The following is an 18,739-nucleotide window of genomic DNA, read 5'->3' as shown; positions in this document are numbered from 1 at the left end:
GGCAGAGAGACAGAGAGGCATACACACAGACATCTTAGACGAAGGTATCTTTATTTTCTTGCCTATAGGTACACAGCTCATCAGAGAGCTCTCTGCCTCAGTCTCTAACAGGGAGATGATACACAACCTTGTGGGAAGGAAGTCCACTCAATGCTTTCCACTTTCCCGGTGAAGTTCTTCTCCCTCTCAGCCAGTTCTCAAGGCAGCAATTTCCCACTTGATTGAAGTGCAGCCCGGTGACTGGGAGAGTCAGATAACTCAGCTGTGAACCCAGACTGTTTTATTTTCTTGGTGTGAGACCATAGGTGTTAAAGTATCATCGTGGAGGCTTCATTTCCTCAGCTGTAAAATGGGATCTTTTCAATTGCTGCGTGATGGCAGAGCTGGTGACACCATCCATATAACCGTAAGGTAAGGTCCTTGTCAACTATCACGTACTCAGTCCTTGTTACCAGTGTTAACAACAAACAAGTACTTGGCCATGGTGGAGACAAAGGGTGGGATTACATCACTCGGAAGAAAAAGACATCAAAGAATAAAGCTCATTGAAAGCAACATGATTTGGAATAAAAAGCTTATCTATAACGGAAGACTGTTGCGTGGGTGTGTTTATCCTGATGCATTTACAGTATGGAGATATTACCAAATTAGTTAGATGTTTTATCTTATCAAAGTGCTGGTAATATTGGGTGTGGGAGGTTACTTGGTGGGAAAATGTGCCAAGCATGGTGGTTTGCTTGAGGATAGCCCCCTCGGCTCATGTGTTTGAATGATTAATCACCAGGGAGTGGAAGAGTTTGGGATGGATTAGGAGGTGTGCCATGTTGGAGACAGTGTGTCACCGGAAGTTAGTTTTGACCTTTCAAAAACCCACACCAATCTCAGTCCCTCTCTGTCTGCTGTCTTTGGATCAGGCCATAAAGATCTCAGCTACTGCTCTAGTGTGATGCCCGTGCTTCTTGCTATGATGATCATGGACTAATCGTCTATACCTGTAAGCAAACCTCCAATTGAATGCTTTATAAGAGTTGTCTCTATCAACGTGTCTCTTCATAGCAATAAGACAGTAACCAAAACATTGAGCAAGGCTGACAACCTATGTTTGGATCCCTGGAACCCATCTAATTTAATAATAATAGCAATAATAAAAGTAACAAAAGGAATACAGATGTGGTGGTGTCTGTTTGTAATGTCAGCTCTCCTAGATTTGGAGGAACCCCTGGAAGCTCACTCGGGAGTAAGTCACACAATGGAAAACAAGAGACTCTGCCTCAGAAACAAGGTGGAGAGTGACAGCTGACACCTGAGCAGTCCTCCCTTTAAGAGATAGCGCCTAATGAGAGGATGTCAGCCCATGAAGAAGATATTGGGACTCTGGTCACTTCCTTCCCCTTCTGATTCTGGGTCACAGTGAGATGAACATCTTTTTCTACCACCTCCTCCCACTAATATCAACATCCTCTCCTAGACTGGTCCATGGGTTGCATTCAGTGTCCCCACTGTCCATGCTTTACAGTAAGGTTCTCTTAGTGTGGAAGATTCTAAAAACTTGGACAAACACAGCATCAGGCAGCACAGAGTCAGTTCCACGAATAAGGCTCTGCCCACTCATACCTTCCTTCCTGCTCTTGGCAACCATTGCTTTCTTTTCTTTATGGTGTCCGTGGTTCAGCCTTTTCTTCAACATCACGTAGCTGGTGTCCCATAATATGCAGCCTTTGTAGGCTGACCTCTTTCCTGGAAATATGTATTTAGGGCCTCATGTGTTCCTGTGACTTGATAGCTTGTTCCCTTTCAGCTGGACTAATATCTGCTTGTTGGATAAAATCCTACTGTCCTTCACCTGGCAAAGGACGCCTTGGTTCCTTCCACATTTAAGCAATTATGAATAAAGCTGCTGTAAATTGTCCCTAGTCAGTATTTGCATGCACTCAAATCTTCAACTCAATTTTCTGGAGTAAAACTTATGTTTAAAACCAAGGAGCTTGGCTGCTGACCATATGGTAAGAGGGTGCTCCAAGTTCAAATGTCTTCCACCCTAGCTGACCGTGTTTCACTTACACAGAAAGTTCCTTTGCCTCACGCCATCACAAATGCTCAGTCCTGTCAGTGTGTGGCATTCTGGTCCTTCTAGACATCTCTTGCTGCCATGTGGCTTCCTGTGCGTTCCATCACAACTAGGTCTACGGTATCTCTTGCTGACCCTTGCTTCTTATCTTTCATCTTTGGGGATAAAATGGCCATCTAGTTTGCCTCCTTTTTAATTAGGATAATTATTTTCTTATGGTTGAATTTTGAGAGTTCTTTGAATATTTTAGTTAGCAGTCTTTGATTAGATAAACGTTGAGCACATATTTTCTCCCCGGCTCCGCCTTTTTCTCCTAGTGGCGGTGTCTCTCGCAGTCCAGAAGGCTGCATTTTAGTGGCGTTCTTCCCAGCAATTTCTCTTGTGGGTGATACCTTCATTCATTTTCCTCTAGAGCACCACTGCTAAACCCAAGGCCACCCGAGCTTTCCTCCACGTCGTCTTTTAGGACTTTGATAGTTTTGGGTTCTCCATCTGAAGTTAATTTTGGAGAAGGGTATAAAGATCCCCTCCCCCCTAGATGTGGCTGTTTGTGTCTTCCTTTCGGTGTGGCCGTTCATCATCTGGAGGGGTTGGTGTGGAGGTTTACAAGGGCAATTTACTGAATCATTTTGGGCCATCACTGTTGGCACTGGACACTAGTAGCCAGAGCCTCTGCATCTCTCAAGCAAGGTGCACTGTAAGGTTCTAAGAGGGAGCGTCCCTTGCTACTTTCCCCCACCTACCAGTTTTTGACACATTGGATTAAATTTCAGCCCTGGGCCAATCTGTCAAAGAAACAGGAAATGTCTGTTGCAATGACATATTTGCCTGCAGCTGAGGTTTGAAACCAGGTGGTAGTTTTTATTTCTTTTAGAGAAGCAATTTCTCTCCATGGGAGAGGTTGAATCACTGGGTCAGCTCAGCACAAAACCTTTTGCTTTGTGCGGATGAGCCTTTGATATTAAGAAAATCTTTTGATAAATATGTTTAGCCATGCTGAGAAATTCTGGAGAAACTTGAGGAAATAAAGGAGACAGTCTTTTGGGGGTGACTACCGGGAGAAATACCAAACCTAACTAGATAGTGATTTTTGTCAGTATCCAAAGGGTGGGTAAATGGCTGCAGCCTCGTTATCAGCGCCTTGAAGAGACGGAGGGATAAGAGGCTGGGAAGCATATTTTTCACTTCCCCAGAGGAACCTATGGTTCTGACAGATATTGAGAACTACAGAAGAATCCTTGGTTCATTTTTTTTCATCTCCTGGAAAAGATAAGGACTTGCTGCTGCCGTCAGCCTGAGCTGGCTGTGGTGTAAGGGAAGTCACTGCCGTCTCTCCCTCCTGCTATCCTGCCTTTGTGACTCTATTGCAAGAAAAATCAGTAGTTAATGCTGAAGACAAATCCAGCAGCACCCACAGAGCGTAGCTCCCTGGTGCCTGCAGAACAAAGATGTCATTTGTGGCTTTGGTAAGGAACTGTCATGACTACAGAGGCCTGGATCTTCTGTGCTGAGGAAACCATTTTAGCAACGGATGCTGAGGTGTCTTATCTATGCATCATATTGGGTATCATCCAAAACCAGCTACAGATGCAGGAGAAGCCCAGTGTAGAGGAAGGCATCGCATACGTTAAAAGGCAGTGTTCCTTCCTCCTGGCTCCTGGGGTTGGATTGCTCAGTTTGGGTCCAGGAGCTGTCTGTCCATTTGCCCTTGCAGCCATAAGGTGCTCACTTGTATAAGAAGCCAGAGAGCAGCGTGGAGCTTGGCCGGAAGCACCACTAGTGGTGGCCATTCACAAAGTTCCAGGTGTCCCAAGGCAAACACTTTGCTGTATTGATCGGTGACCTCCATCCCATTTTCTAACTATAAAAATTGCTTTGTGCTTTATAGGTTGATTTATAAGTAACCCCTCCCCCTTTCAAATGAAGTAATTGCCTTAAGGCGTTTACCAATGGTTGTTTAAACACATAGGATCGGTCATCATAATGACACGAATCATTATAACAGGGCCACCATCCACGGTGGTGCAGACCCCATGCTCAGAGCTTTGCCTCTCTTTCCTTCACCCTTATGACGATCATACTAATCCACCCTCTACGAGAACCTCAAAAGAGTGACGAACTGCAAAACGAGGCTACTGGGCATTTTTAGTATGCATGTTTTTGCTAGTTATGCTTTGAAATTTTAGCTTATTGCTTCCTTAGAACATGTAACCTAGGGGTTTTGACTCATGGTGTAGGTATGTAGTTGGGAAGTCAAGCTATATAGGTTGGCTGCCTATTTTTAAAAGGTGACTGCAGGCTAACATGAACAACCGTAAAAAGGAAAGGTAGCCACATCTCACCAGCTCTCCTCCAGCCAAAAGTTGGAGCTGGATAGTGCTATGTGTCTTTGTAGATGAGGAGACTCTTCCGCACAGCCGGCAAATGGTGGCATCAAAGCCAAACAGGTATTCCTGCAATGTACTGGTCGCCTGGCTTCTCTACAAAGCTGGGTGTGGTGGGGTGTGAGCTCACCAAAGACTGTGGAGGTGTGGTGATGGGGAGGGAAGATGAGGATGCCTTTTGGGAGCAACTCCGACCGGCCTTTTGAAGACTGAAGTCTTCCTTTCTCCGAGGCCACCTATGCCTTCTGTTTATGACGCAGTTGGGTTTCTACTGGCAGTGACAAAGCCTAGAAATAGGCAAGCTCGGTCAGAGGCCAATACTTGGGGGTGTCTTAACAGCAGCCCATTGGCTTAGTCAGTGCCTGCTTCCTCTGGAAACTCTCTCCCGCCTCCGGTAACTGTCACAGCAGATGTATGTATCGTGAGACAAACTGACCAGCGCTGGCTATCCGGTGCTAGACCGCCACACTAAGCTGGGCCAGCCGCTGGGGCTTCACTAGGAATGAAGACATGAAACTTAGAAGTTCTAGCCTTGGTGGGGCTGTGAGTGTCCAGGGAAGAGGAAACTGCTCATCTGCAGCAGGAGTGAGCGATGTAGCTGCTTAAGGACGGAGTCAGAGACGGGATACGGGTTATGTTCCAGGCGCAGGCTCGGTTTGTTTCTGAGGCCCCTGGGTCCTTGTTCTGGTGCTCAGTGTGATAATGTGTGAAAAATTTAATATCGTAGAGGAAAGCTGTACGTCTGCTTCAATCGGTTAAGTGGGTTTCTGTTCTTGGAAAGGGGTCCTGACCTATAGTGTCTGTGGTCCAGGTCCGGGTAGGAAGAGATGCCTGGAAAGGTGGGACAAGTGTTGTGGGGATGCTGGCTGAGGTGAAGAATCAGAGAGAATAACTGTCCCTACTGTTTCTGCGAAACGCTGACAAACCGAAGACCCAGAACACAGTACCAGGTGTAATACGATGACGCAACTGTTGGGGTGGGGGTGCAAAGCTCACTCTGGCTGATGATGCAACGGTTGGGATGGGGGATGGAAAGCTCACCCTGGCTCTGTGACTTCTAGGTTGGAATGGATGTGGTGATTGTGAACAGGAGGATGGAGGATCGGGAAGTTGCAGCTGATTCACGGAAGAGGTCCATGATGGAAGCAGGGAAGCATGGGCATCAGCGGTGGAAAAGAGATTGTGAACACAGCCCTCTGGAACATCCCCAGAAAGGGAACTGGAGTGGCTCAGGGCTCCTGCGATCCCTGAGGTCTGTGGCTGCCCGCACAAGCTGAGTAGGACAGAGAAGGAACCTGGGCTCAGATGGAAGGCAGCTAGCAGAATTACCGTGCTGGACTCACAAGTAGCAAAGACCATTATTAATTACAAGTCTTTGTCTCTCTGTCGTGACTCTGCGGGGTGCTAGCAGATTCACACAGAAGCAAAAACACCTCTGTCTTTTTGAAATGTTCCCCCATCCTTCTTCTAAGAATACTCTCTGATTCCGTGAACATTAACTGAAACAAAGGGAGAACCAGGGAGAGCATCAGGTGGAATTCTTGCTCCATTTTACCAAATTAGGTTTAAAATAAAAAGGAAAGGAGCGCCAATGACCCAGTGGTTAAGAGCACTGGCTGGTTTTCCGGAAAATGCAGGTTTGATTCCCAGCACCCACATGATAGCTCACAATCATCTGTAACTCCAGTTCCAGGGGATCTGGTGCCCTCTTCTGGCCCCCCACAGACACCAGGAATGTACACGGTAAATACACATGTGAAAGCAAAACACCTATATACATAAAATAAAATAAATCTTAAAAAATAGGAAATAAAATGAGAAAGAGAGAGAAATTGCTTTGCAGAGAGAGGTTAAGAAAAGCTGTGCCACACAGAGAAAGAAAACACTCTCCAGATGCTAGGCATAAGATTTTTCTAAAGAATATTTAGATTCTTTCTTCTGGAAAGGTTTCTCAGTCTTCACTCCAGTAAGTCCTATGACCCTTGAGGAGAGCATTTCCCCTTGGGTGGTCCCAGCTCCATCTGGCAATATGTACCAGGTTGTATTTGTGGGAAATTGATTATTCATGTGCCATTTCACATGCTCTGTATGTGAATAAGAGAGAAATGTTCTGGGTGTTGTGCACCGTTGAATCTGCACACGTGGTGACCTCAGCACATTTACTCAAAGCATTATAAGCAATTACTGATTCACCCATCTCGAGAGAACATTACCTGGGGCCCAGGAAAGGCAGCGTGTAAGCACGGATAAACCTTATTAGTTTGTAGGGAGGGGGCGATAAGATTTCAAGCATAGCCTTGTCCTGGTGGAATACTCATTCTTGGGGAAGCTGGATTGCAGCAGCAAAGAGGCCTTTGGCCTCCGCTTACATTAATCTTTTAAGCGGAAATGAAGCCGCCTAGAAACACGTGGATCTCCAAATGGAGGAGCGCCTGGTACTTAGACCATGGGCACCTTAGGAATCACAGTGGAGATCAAATGTGGTACGGTACCTGTGGGCCTCTTAGAGGATCTTCCTCCTGGGGCTGAGTCAGGGGAGCAGGCAGACAGCTTTGTTTGTTTCCCGGAAGGCAACTCATCAGAAAAGGACAAGACGAGCATCTCTGGCTGATGGGCTGTTAGAGGTTTAAAGAGTTTGCCTTGAATGACCTTAGGGAAAAACACCATCCTCTCTGGCTTAATGCGAATTAAATTTTCAATTACTCCAGAGGCAGGAAAGGCAAAGTCTCCAAGCATGCTTATTTGTGGGAAGGAGGATGAAATTAAGCACTCCAGCAGAAGGAAGCCGAGCACCTCGCAGATCCCAGGGCATCACCCTTGCCACTCAGTGGCAGGGGAAATTTGATTTGAGGGGAACAGATATTTTAACCGGAGTGCTCTGAATCCACCTCCACATGTTTGATTCTGAGAGAATAGCTATACTAATTTGCATAACCTGGGAAGGAAATGGAGCATTTCCATACTTCCTTTTCCTCCCTGTAGTAAAAATATTTCATATGTCTTTAGTAGTTAAAGGAAAATTCAACATAGGAATGTGTGGTCCTCTTTAGGGTGTCTTCTTGAGATTTGCCATATACATGGGTGTAGAGGATCCCCTCCCTGGGGTGCTCAACAAAAGTAGGAATTGGAGAAAGGAGAAAGTCTCACGATTTTCACTAGTGAAAATTATGTGTCCTTTTCACCTGCTTGAAAGAAGGCAGGAGGAGCCGGGCGGTGGTGGCGCACGCCTTTAATCCCAGCACTCGGGAGGCAGAGGCAGGCGGATCTCTGTGAAAAAAAAAAGAAAGAAGGCAGGAGGAAGTAAGTGAGTGCATGTGAACATGTGTGTTTGTGTGTGCGAGAGTGTATACTTCCTTGAGAGTTTGGGCAAGCAGTCTATTCTATAGGCAAGAAAGACCAATCCACTATAGATGTATTTGGGTCTAGAATCAAAGGTCTAGGGATGTAGTTCAATGGTAGATCACTTGCCTAGATAAGTGAGTTACTGGGTGTGATCCTCAACATTGGAAAGGAATACTAAGTTTCCATGAGTTTGGAGTAATTTGGCTGTAGGTGTTCTTGACTAGTACACACCCCTTGGATGTGTTTGATTTGGAGAAGGTATGACCTTGAGAGTTCTGAGTATTTTCTATACCCTTGCTTGAAGGCAAGTATGCATGTGTGGTTCTGAGGGTCCCCAGCACACCAAGAACACATTTTCCCATGGATCTCCTCCCACAGTGGCTGCTTGGAAACTTAATACAGCAGAAAAACTATGAAAAGAACAGACACCCTGCATATTTCCAAGCCTTTTGTACAATATATATATATGTATGTATTTATATTCATGTATATATATATATATATATATATATATATATTAGTGTTTCATTGTGACATTTTCTATATGAAGATAATGTGACATCACTAAATTTTCCTCCTGTTACCATCTCTTGCTCCACTGGTGTACATCCTATTCTCTAACACTTTTTCTTCTACTTTTCTTTCTTTTTGAGACTTTCTGTTTGCATAAGGAAACACATGATGCTTGTTTTTCTGTGTCTTGCTTATCCCACTAACATAATCTCGGGTTCCATCCATTTTCCTGCCAATGTCATGAGTCCCTTCTCAATGGCCAAGTAACAGTCTGTTATGTTGCTAGTCCGCTTTTTGCTTAGAGCGTTTTTCTGATTTTTGACAGAATTGGCCTAGAACTCACTCCATAGCCCAGTAGGTTGATTGTTTTATACTGTTGGTGGGAATGAATGAAGATTAATACAGCCATGATGGAGATTGACATGGAGGCTCCTCAAACACTCTCTTTATTTAAAGTGTACTGAGGTCTGATAATAAAAGCAAAAGCTTCCCAAAAGGTATATGTGATATAGGTGGTATGTTCAAGTATAGGTGTATAAGCTTAGCTTTTCAATCACCAAGCAAGATGCTTCAAAATTGAGGAAAATGTACAAAACTCTGAAGTCTTTATGCGCTAGTCATGATTATGACATCTGATTGTCTCTGAGGCACCTGAGGATGTTTAGAGTGTGACACATGCCTTCCATGAAGGAAGTCCCTCCATATCAGGAAAGGATTAGCTAGAGTTGTTTCTATTGTTTAGTTTGTTGAATAACTTTTGTGAATCCCCGTATCTGAAATGAGTGTTGAACTAGGAACAAGGCTCACAATAGATCTTTAGAGAATGCTAGGAAATGAGAGCTTGCAGGTGGAGGATCAATGGTGATGGTGTATCCCAAGTCCTGATCAACAGCAGCGTACAGGATGCCATATGATGGTGTGTAGTTTGAAGCTTCTGCCCTGCCCAGTCCCGCAGCCATTCAATCCCAAACAAACACAGAGGCTTTTATTACTTATGAAATGTTTTGCCTGTTTATTCAAGTTTATTGTTGACTAGCTCTTACATCTTAAATTAACCCATAATTCTGCTCTGTTTAGCCACATGGCTTGATACCTTTTATCAGGAAGGCATTCTCATCTTGCTTTCTCTGTGTCTGGCTGGTGACTGAATCTCTGATTTTCTTCTTCCCAGAATTCTGTTAGTCTGGTTGCCTTACTTACACTTCCTGCCTGGCTACTGGCCAATCAGCATTTTATTAAACCAATGTGAGTGATAAATCTTGATAGTGTATAAGAACATTATTCCACAGCATTTTTTCTTTTTTTCTTTTCAAAACAAGACCCTGAATCTAATCTCCTTTGTTTAGCTTTTTTTCCTGACCACTGTCCATAACAATTTGGAATCAACACAACTCAACAAAGACAAACATCCATAGTCCAGTTTTTGGGAATGTGGGGACAGTTTTCAAGGCTACTTCCTGCTGATAATCTATGGGAACCCAAAGAAAATTTAGAATTATGATCAAGTCCTGACTGTAGTATTCTGTGAAGCTTGATCATCTCAGCCAGCAGTCTTGAGACTGTTCTGGATGTAGAACTCAGAGGAAACTGCAACAGAGGTGCTCTAAAACATTAAATTATCTGGGCCATTAGCTCCTATCAGAGGTTTTTCATGGGGTTTTCCTTTATCAAACCTTATTTTTCTTAACCTAGAATGAATCCTCAGCCTCTCATTTCCTCTGGAAACAAAAATAAGACCTCTTTTCCAAAGGAATATATCTTTTGACTTAAATTTTGAAGTCAAGGTGTTTTCAAAATATAGAAATTGGATTAATCTAGCAGCATATATAACCAAATGTCTTTTAGCAGCTCTTGTTCCTTCCTCAGCCATCAAATAGTTCTAAGACAACACAATAACATACAGTATCTAGATTCTCTGTGTGTTTTCCATCTTTATGTGCCTTTATTAAAAAACTCTATTTCTTTTCTTTTTATTTTTTTTTGGTTTTTTGAGACAAGGTTTCTATTTGTATCTTTGGTTGTCCTAGAACTCACTCTGTAGATCAGGCTGGCCTTGAACTCACAGAGATCCACCTGCCTCTGCCCCCAAATGCTAAGATTAAGGGCATGTGCCACCATACCATGATACTGTATTTTATTTTATTTTTTTAAAAAGAACTTTCTCTATTCTTTTTCTTTTCTCTCCCAAACCTACATGTATTTTTTTTTTTTTTTGGTTTTTCGAGACAGGGTTTCTCTGTGGCTTTGGAGCCCTACATGTATTTTTAAACATACTGCAAATTGTTTAGAGTTTTTTTTTCATCTGAATCTATCTTTACATTTTATATCTACCTTTTTCTGAGCACATGAGTCTTTATCTGCTAAATGGAATGACTAGTTCAAATATCAAGCCATTTTTAAATAATTGAACAAATACTTTAGTGTAGAGAGAGAGAGACACAGAGACAGAGAGGGAGGGAAGGAGGGAGAGAGAAGGCAACTAGTAAGGCCCATAGTCACCAAAGAAAGTCAGCAAATAGTTCAGTGTTGGCAAGAAACCTTTGGCAGAGTACCTCTTAAACTGTAATCCCAGATCTTTGATAAAAGAGACATCTTCTCTAACCACTGCTGATGGAGCAACTTTTAAATATCATCATAAAGTCCGAACTAGAGAAATGAAAACTGGGTGGGAAATCTCACAACAGCATGCCCTGAAGATGAGCCATCTCCATTAATTATGAAAACATGGGCCATAATTGCACCTCAGTGTGGCATGCTAGGGACACTGGTATGCCAGAATGCTCCTGACTTGTGTGTTCAGGCTGTGGCTAGTGGGAAGATAGTGGGCTTAATGTGGGCTAAAAATCATCCCCTCAAATAATTAGAAAGAAGGAGGCCTGGGAGTATTTTATCTGGAAAGACAACGGAGGGACACAGGAAGCCATCTGGATCATGTGACAGATGCCTCATTCTGATTTCTTCTGCCTGAGAATCTGTTGATAAAAACAACAGAAATAGACGAGCTTTGGTTCCCCAGGGAACCTTTGGTGGAGGTAGGCTCTATTTAAGTCAGAGGACCATGTTCTTTAAGCCAAAGTGGTCCCTTGGCAGGTTGGTTGTACCCGAAGCTTCTTGTACAGAGTGTATCTGAACGGAACGACAGCTTGTTCAGGAGATGACACTTCCGTGTCCACACATGAGCGCACAGCTACATGTGCTGCAGAAGTTATACTTTAACTGACAATGAAATCTGAAAAGCAAACACATAAAGTCTGTCCTTTCAGCCACACCCCAGGCAGTCCCGTTTCCCCTTTTCTCATCCAACTATCCAGATCTCCAAGTCTTCCTGCTTCCAGATGCCCCTTTGCACGGAACACCCACCATAGTCCCGTGTAAAGTCAAACACACTAATTTTACTCCTTGGGTGAGAAGCCTGCCTAGATTCCAAGTCTCTGTGAAAACCACATTGCCAGTACCTGCTATGGCTTTCCAGGAGTGCTCAGTCAAGGTATCTCTGTTCCCGTCTCTCCTCTCCAGCACATGTGTCCCCAGCTCTCATTTCTTACGAGCAGTAATGTTTCCTTCTCTTTCCCTTACACTTATTGTTTCTTTCTCTGGACTCCCTTCAGCCCAGCTAAGAATTCGTGTTCTTTGGGCAGTCTTTCTGATGGGCCCAAGAGCATCATTCACTGATTACCTTTGATGTATACCGCACACTGCTCTCTCTGCTCTGTCTGCTCTCCCCCCACTCTCTCTCCCTCCCCCATTCCTCTCCCTCTCTTCTGCATTTTAGGCAACCACTGAACCACAGATACCTAATGCAAAGTACTAGTAAAAAGATCTTTGGGAGGGTTGGGGAGGAGGCTTGATGTGCAAACATAAGGGCTTGTGTTTAGATCCCAGCACACACATGCAAATCCAGGCATGGCCGCATGCATGTGTAACCCTGGCACTAGAGATAGAGGTGTATACAGCAGGATCACTGGGCTTGACGGCCACCAGCTCAGCAGAAAATGGCCCCGCTCTAGATTCGCTGAGAGGCCTTGCCTTAAGAGAATTCAGTGGAGAGTGATGGAAGATACCCAGCATTGTCCTTCGGCCTCAAAGTGCACAAGTGCACAAGCACGCACACACACACACACACACACACACACACTGAGGAATTCAGAAAATTCTATGATTGCCCCTATATCTGAGGCCCATGCTAAGGATTTAAATGGCAGCCTGCAAACCATGTGCTTACATACTGAGAAACTGTCAGTCAAGACAGGTCCATCTTCCTGTTTTGTCAAGCACATTCTGTTTGTGGGATTACCAAATATGCATAAAGCTGCTTACTTTTTAATTGCCGAAAGTCGGCAAAATACCAAAGAGGACTGAATTTAAATTATCAATGAATGTCTGGGAATTCTTCTGATGAGTTGGTGACATTTGCATTAGAATAAAATGAACACATACATAATTCATAAATTATCATATATTTATTGCATGAAGTTTGTTCTTTCGCCTTAACCTTGGCAAAGAAGAATCATTAATTGTGTGATTTTTTTTCAAATAATTTTAGCCCTCTTTGTACTAGAGAGTAAAAATGATTTGGTGTACATTTTCAAAAAATTTGAAATGGGGTTGACATTTTATTTTTAAAGAGCTAACTTCCTTTAAGTGTCTTATCAAATAAAAGGATTGGTAGTTCTGGTGAACAGGACCTCCCTGGATGCCGAGACAAGTGCCAGTGTCCCACTTCGTGCATACATATTGCCCTACATGCAGTGTGAGCTATTTAATATTGCAAAACTATTCAGCAGTTGCTACATGCAGCTGTTGCCAACACCTCGGCAATCCACAAGTCTATCTAGAGCTACAATCTGGAATATGAGAAAAAAAGACTCTCGGCGTGACGTGGAGATAGAACTTCATTCTGCACAGCTTCACTTCAGTCATGCTACTGCAGGGCGAGCATTTGATGGGTTAATAGATCCGTTTTTTTCTCTCAGCTAAGCATGAGCTGTTTTCACCCAGAAGCCGTGTCTGTCATGGATGCTGGACAAGCAGCCAGGTCTTCCCAGCAACCGGGCACGGTTAGTTGCCTTTTGTTTCGAGGGTGGAGAGCAAGAGATGTAATGTAGTGTTTGCCTTGGACCCGAGAAGAGCAAGCTGCAGAAGCAGATGGCTTCAGCTGAGACTCATGCCTCAGTGTGGAGCGCTGCAGCCTTGAGTGGCAAAAATGCCTGCACATTTGTCACACAGTGTTTCGATGTGTGCACCCTCTAGTCCATGCAAGACCTAACGAGCAAGGCAGAGCGCACAGGCCCTGGGCCCCAGTACAGGAGCATAGCATGTTTTGGATGTCATAAAAAAGACAGGAGGTGGCCGTGTTTGGGCTGAGTACAAGCCTGAGGTATTGAAGGGTTTGGTTTCTTCTGCAGCATTTCTCTTGGGCTGCTGATAGCTGAACTCTCATGGTCTTCTCTGTGCTTTTGTCCTAATGTCTCCTTTCCTTTCATTTTTAAAATAATGACATCAGTTGTATACAGTTAGGATCTACCACAACGACCTCACCTCACCTTAGCTACCTCTTTAAAGGTGCCATTTCTAAGTGCAATCGTGCCCTGGCATCTCAGCTCTAGGACTTCAACACATGAGTGTGATGGGGTATATTACTTACTCGGTGCACAGCTGTGATAAAATACCCAACAGAATCAAATCAGGGGCAAGGATCTCTTATGGTTCGTGGTTTCAGATATGGACCCACCAGGGGAGAAAGGGATGGTTGAACAGCCCATGCCCAGTAGTGGGAGGATGTGACCAAGGCTGTTCACACTACAGTGGATCAGGAACCAGAGAGGCATGAACCACAACCTGGATATCTTTCACAGGTCCTTGCCCTAGTGACCCACTCACCAATGAGGCCCGACCTCCCAAAGTTTCCAGAACCTCCCACAATAGAACTGTGAGCTGAGAATCAAGAATCCAAAGCACTCACCTGCCAGGAAACATTTCACATTCAAACCCTAAGGGGAAGGATGGAAATAACTTATAACTGATTTTCAACGGATCTTTTATTGTGGGGTAGCCCTGTCTGGCCTCGGCCTCCCCTTGAAGACCAGTACCTGTCTCTGACTCGTGGAGATCCACCTGCCTCTGTCTACTAAATGCAGGAATTAAAGGTGTGTGCCACAGGGCCCAACAGTTATCTTTCTTTGAAGTTAATATCACAATTTCTTTGAATTACCCTAACTCCAGTGCAAAAATTCAGCACCTGTGTGGACAACAGTTCCCAATGAGGACAGCACTAGGAAACACAGAGATGATGTTAGCTTATTTAACTGCCCTAAACACCTCTCTGTAGAGGCAAGAAGGCTGTCTATCTGACCACATCCCGTGGGGAGCTGCTGGGCACCGTGCTTGCTCTGGTGGACCCAGATGTCTTTCTCAAACTTGCAGCAGGCAGAAGTTCTGCCTCACAAGGCTCGACAAGGAGTCGAGAAAGATCTCGCAATGGCTGTGAGCAGTCAAGATGGGAAAGATAGTTGACAACTTGGTAAACCTGAGTGTCACTGTTTCAGAGGTCTTCTTGGGCATATGGGGTCCTGGTTGAGGGTATATGTGTGAACAAAATATATATTTGACCTGTTTGGTCCTCCAAGGCCACCACCAAAACAGCAAAGCAAGCCTTGTCATTGACAGATTTCTTTGCTGTTGGGGGGGGGGATTAATGTACGTCTTAGCTGATTTAACATTAGTTCTTCTCATCAAGTCCCCCCAATCTTGTCCTTGTCTTCTTTTTGTGTGTGACTCGCTGTGTTTAATTAGAGTTGCTTGCATGAGCACAGCTGGGAGGTTATTTGCTGAAGCATGGGATCAAAATTCATTACATACATGCATAAAACTGTCAAAGAATAAAAAAATTGAAAAAAATAGAATATGAGATCTATGGATTGCCTAAGAGTGTACAGAGCCTAGCATTTTGGCTCATAAGAATATAGGCGTGCACTCGGGAATCTCTTTCTCCTTAAGGACATAAAGGAAAAGTGGGACTTGCCGTCCTGTATTTGATGGACATCTGAGAGATGCATTGTTAGGTGCTTTTGTCTGGGCGGGCATCTTAGAATGTGCTTAAACTGACAGCTACAGTGTCCCTAGGCAATCTAATCTAGTGCCACTGTCATGTCGCAGCCCAGCACGCACCTCTGGTGTCACTCAAAAGTGACTATTGTGTTTCAAGATTCTCAACCTTCGGCAGAGCCCTGGCCCTCTGAAAAGTCTGTTGTCTGTAGATGTTTCCTGGCGTTATGAACATAATTAACTACAGTGTAACACGGAACTAAGCACACATTATTTTGTCTCCATATCCCCTGTGTAGCTATACAATCAAAACAAATTTACAAGTTTAATAAAGAACAGCCTGCAAGAGCCAGTTCTTCCACGTTAATGCTAATATTCCTTTAACTTAAAAATATTTTACTGTGACAAAAAGTGATATATGTGTATAGCATGCCTTTTAATACTACACCTCACATTAAAGTTGAATAAGAACCCATATTTTACCAAAAAATTAATCAACTACATTTTATAGCTTGCTTCAACGGGAGCTTCTACTCTAACTGAGCAGACGAGACTTTGGTGTGAATGTGGTCAGTGTGAATATGAGACTTTGGTGTGAATGTGGTCAGTGTGACTATGGATCACACCACCCCGAGTGGGCTTTGGGTTTCAGGATTCTGTCACCACTATGGGCCTCGTGAAGATGGCGCAGACTCCCTGCACTCTCTTGTCTTATTGTACTCACAAGCCGTGGGCAGCACTCTCTCCTGGTTGTCTGCTCGATGTGTTATAGGCTTTAATTCATGCTTCAGTGAACAAGAACCCTGATGTAAGATGCATTCACGCTCTTGAGGCCGGTGACATCACCCATAGCGCTCAGACTGAGTGAGAGTTGTAGGGGCCAAAGTCTGGCATGACACAGTGTTTGTCCGTATTGCTGAGACACCATTCAGTTCCACAAAGTGTGTGGTGCTGTGTGGTATAGTCAGAGAATTATGTACTCATTACCATCACTTTGGAGCATTTTTGCCATTTGTCCCCCATTAACTGCGTTTCTTCATTGTCTTCTAAATCTTCATCCTTTCTAGTCCACGAACCCCCCCGGCAATTTTCTGTTTCCACAGGCTCGTACACTGTGGAGTTGTCAGTGTAATGGGTTCATATAATCTGCAGCCTGTATGTGTGGCTTCTTTCTGAGCTTAGTGTTCTCCAAGCTCGTTTTGTTGCCCCAGGACCTTGAGTCTTTCGTGGCTGAATAATGTTGCCCTTGAGGGACTTTACATGTAGCTGTTTGTTTCTTGTGGCTGTTTGTTTCTTGTGGCTGTTTGTGTTGTTTCCACTCTGGGCTCTTTAGGAACCATCACAAGTTAGTGTGCTGGTATGTTTCCATGCTCATGGGTGTGGAAACAGAGCTCTGTTTAACTTCTCCACATGCCTTTAATCCCAGCACTCGGGAGGCAGAGGCAGGCGGATCTCTGTGAGTTCGAGACCAGCCTGGTCTACAGAGCTAGTTCCAGGACAGGCTCCAAAGCCACAGAGAAACCCTGTCTCGAAAAACCAAAAAAAAAAAAAAAAAAAAAAATTCTCCAGGAACTGCTGGGATGGCTTCCATAGCAGGTGGATCGTTCTCTTTCTCCTTAAGAGGGTTCCAGTATCTCCAGCTTCTTTCAGAACTTTCTATTGTGTGCCATTTTGAAAAGTTATAGCCATCCTAGGGATGTGAAGTGGTGTTCCACTGTGGCTTTGATTTGTATTCCTCTGATCATATGGTTTAAAATACAGTGTTCTGAATGGGCGTTCAGTGGACAGGAGACAGTGAAACAAAGTGTTGGGATTGCTAAATCCCAGGTTCTTGGACTCACTACACAACCTTGGTAAGTTCAACATCTTGGAAGTTTAGCTCCCTCATATCCAACTAGGAATCATTACTCTTTGGTACTGAAAAAGTTTTTGGCATGACAGCTGCCCGGCACCTGGCAAGGTCTCCCAAACACAGTAATCTCTACTCCTCCTGGCTTTGAAACCCTAAAGGCCTTGTCCTGTTTTCTAGCTCCCTGTCAGCCTTTGGTAGGTTCACCATGTTGGCAGTGCTGGGGTTGGGATGCCGGGCGGAGGAGGGTACAGCTAGGCACGCCTCAGGACTCATTTGGTAGCCACCTGGAGCCTGTTCTGCTTCTGAGTGGGACATTTGTAGTTGAGGACTCTATGGGATTCTCTGGAGGAGTTATGAGAGTATAGGCTGAAGTGAAACATTTGTCGGGACCTGAAAAAGTTTGGGCAGAGGTGGGGATGGCCCATTCTCTATGACTGTTAGACACAGCTGTCACTTGTTCAAACCAACAAGCAGGGCAAGTTTTACGACACCTTTCCGTATTCACAGAGCTGGGGCATTTCTGCCTACGCAGTTAGGACAAGCAGCACCCAACCGTGGCACTGGGTGAGTTTACCCCCTTGACTCCATTCTCTTTGCTGGATACTGTTGAACCATCTCTGCCTTACACAAAGTTCTGTCCTGCTCCAAGGTCACCCAGAGAATCATTAGGGGTTTCTGATTTTATTTGTTCTCCAAGCCTGTGCTTTGCAGAAGACAAACTGACCTCTGTTCCATTAGAAGGAATTAGCGGACACTAATTTATAGTCATTTTGCTTCCCATTAAATGTTGAATGGAGGCTATAAAAGTCCTGGGTAGAGGTCATCCAGGAGGTCCTAGACTTGGAATATCTGTGGCCAAATGATTCTGGACTTCCAAATCAAATCCCACTGGGGGACTGGTGTTGCTCCTTTGCATGGTGTTGGATTCCCCTAAATCTTTGTGTTGGGCATTGAAACAACAAAAAAAATTGCTATGAGGTTTCTTAGAAAGCTGATGGCTTCAGGAAGCTGCCAGAGCAGTGTGAACACATCAAGCGCCTCTGAGGCTCCTTCATAGGGCACAGTGTGTCCTCCAAAAAGGTTAGGCAGCAATGGGGGCACTACCAGAAGCAAGAGCCTCCCTCCATCCTCCAGTGTACCTCACCTTGCTCACAGCGCTTTGGGGGTAAGGACAAGAATGTCCAAACGAGGAAGCATGTGCTGCAGGAAAATAATATTCGGCGAGCCTCCAGGCACTGACCCCAGCTGGCAGCACCACAGGTGCACCTCGGTAAACACGCTGAGGGCTTGGGAAAGGTTGGTTGAACGGGGCTAATGGTCTCTCAAATGTCTTGTCCTGCTTCACTTAGGATGCAACCAGGGAGAAGGTGTTAGCAAAGCACCCTAAGAAGGTGAAGATGTATGGGGGGCATGGAAGCAAAACAGAGGACTGATGGGGTTAAAACTTATTAAAGAAAAGCAGTTTGCAAAGGCAAAGAAAAGAATGGTGCATGAGGGAGGGTGAGTCAGTCAGTCAGTCAGTTGTCAGTCAGTCAG

The sequence above is a fragment of the Microtus ochrogaster genome (assembly GCF_000317375.1).
Source record: "Microtus ochrogaster isolate Prairie Vole_2 chromosome 14 unlocalized genomic scaffold, MicOch1.0 chr14_random_1, whole genome shotgun sequence".
NCBI classification, from domain to species: Eukaryota; Metazoa; Chordata; class Mammalia; order Rodentia; family Cricetidae; genus Microtus; species Microtus ochrogaster.
This window is presented reverse-complemented; position numbering follows the sequence as displayed.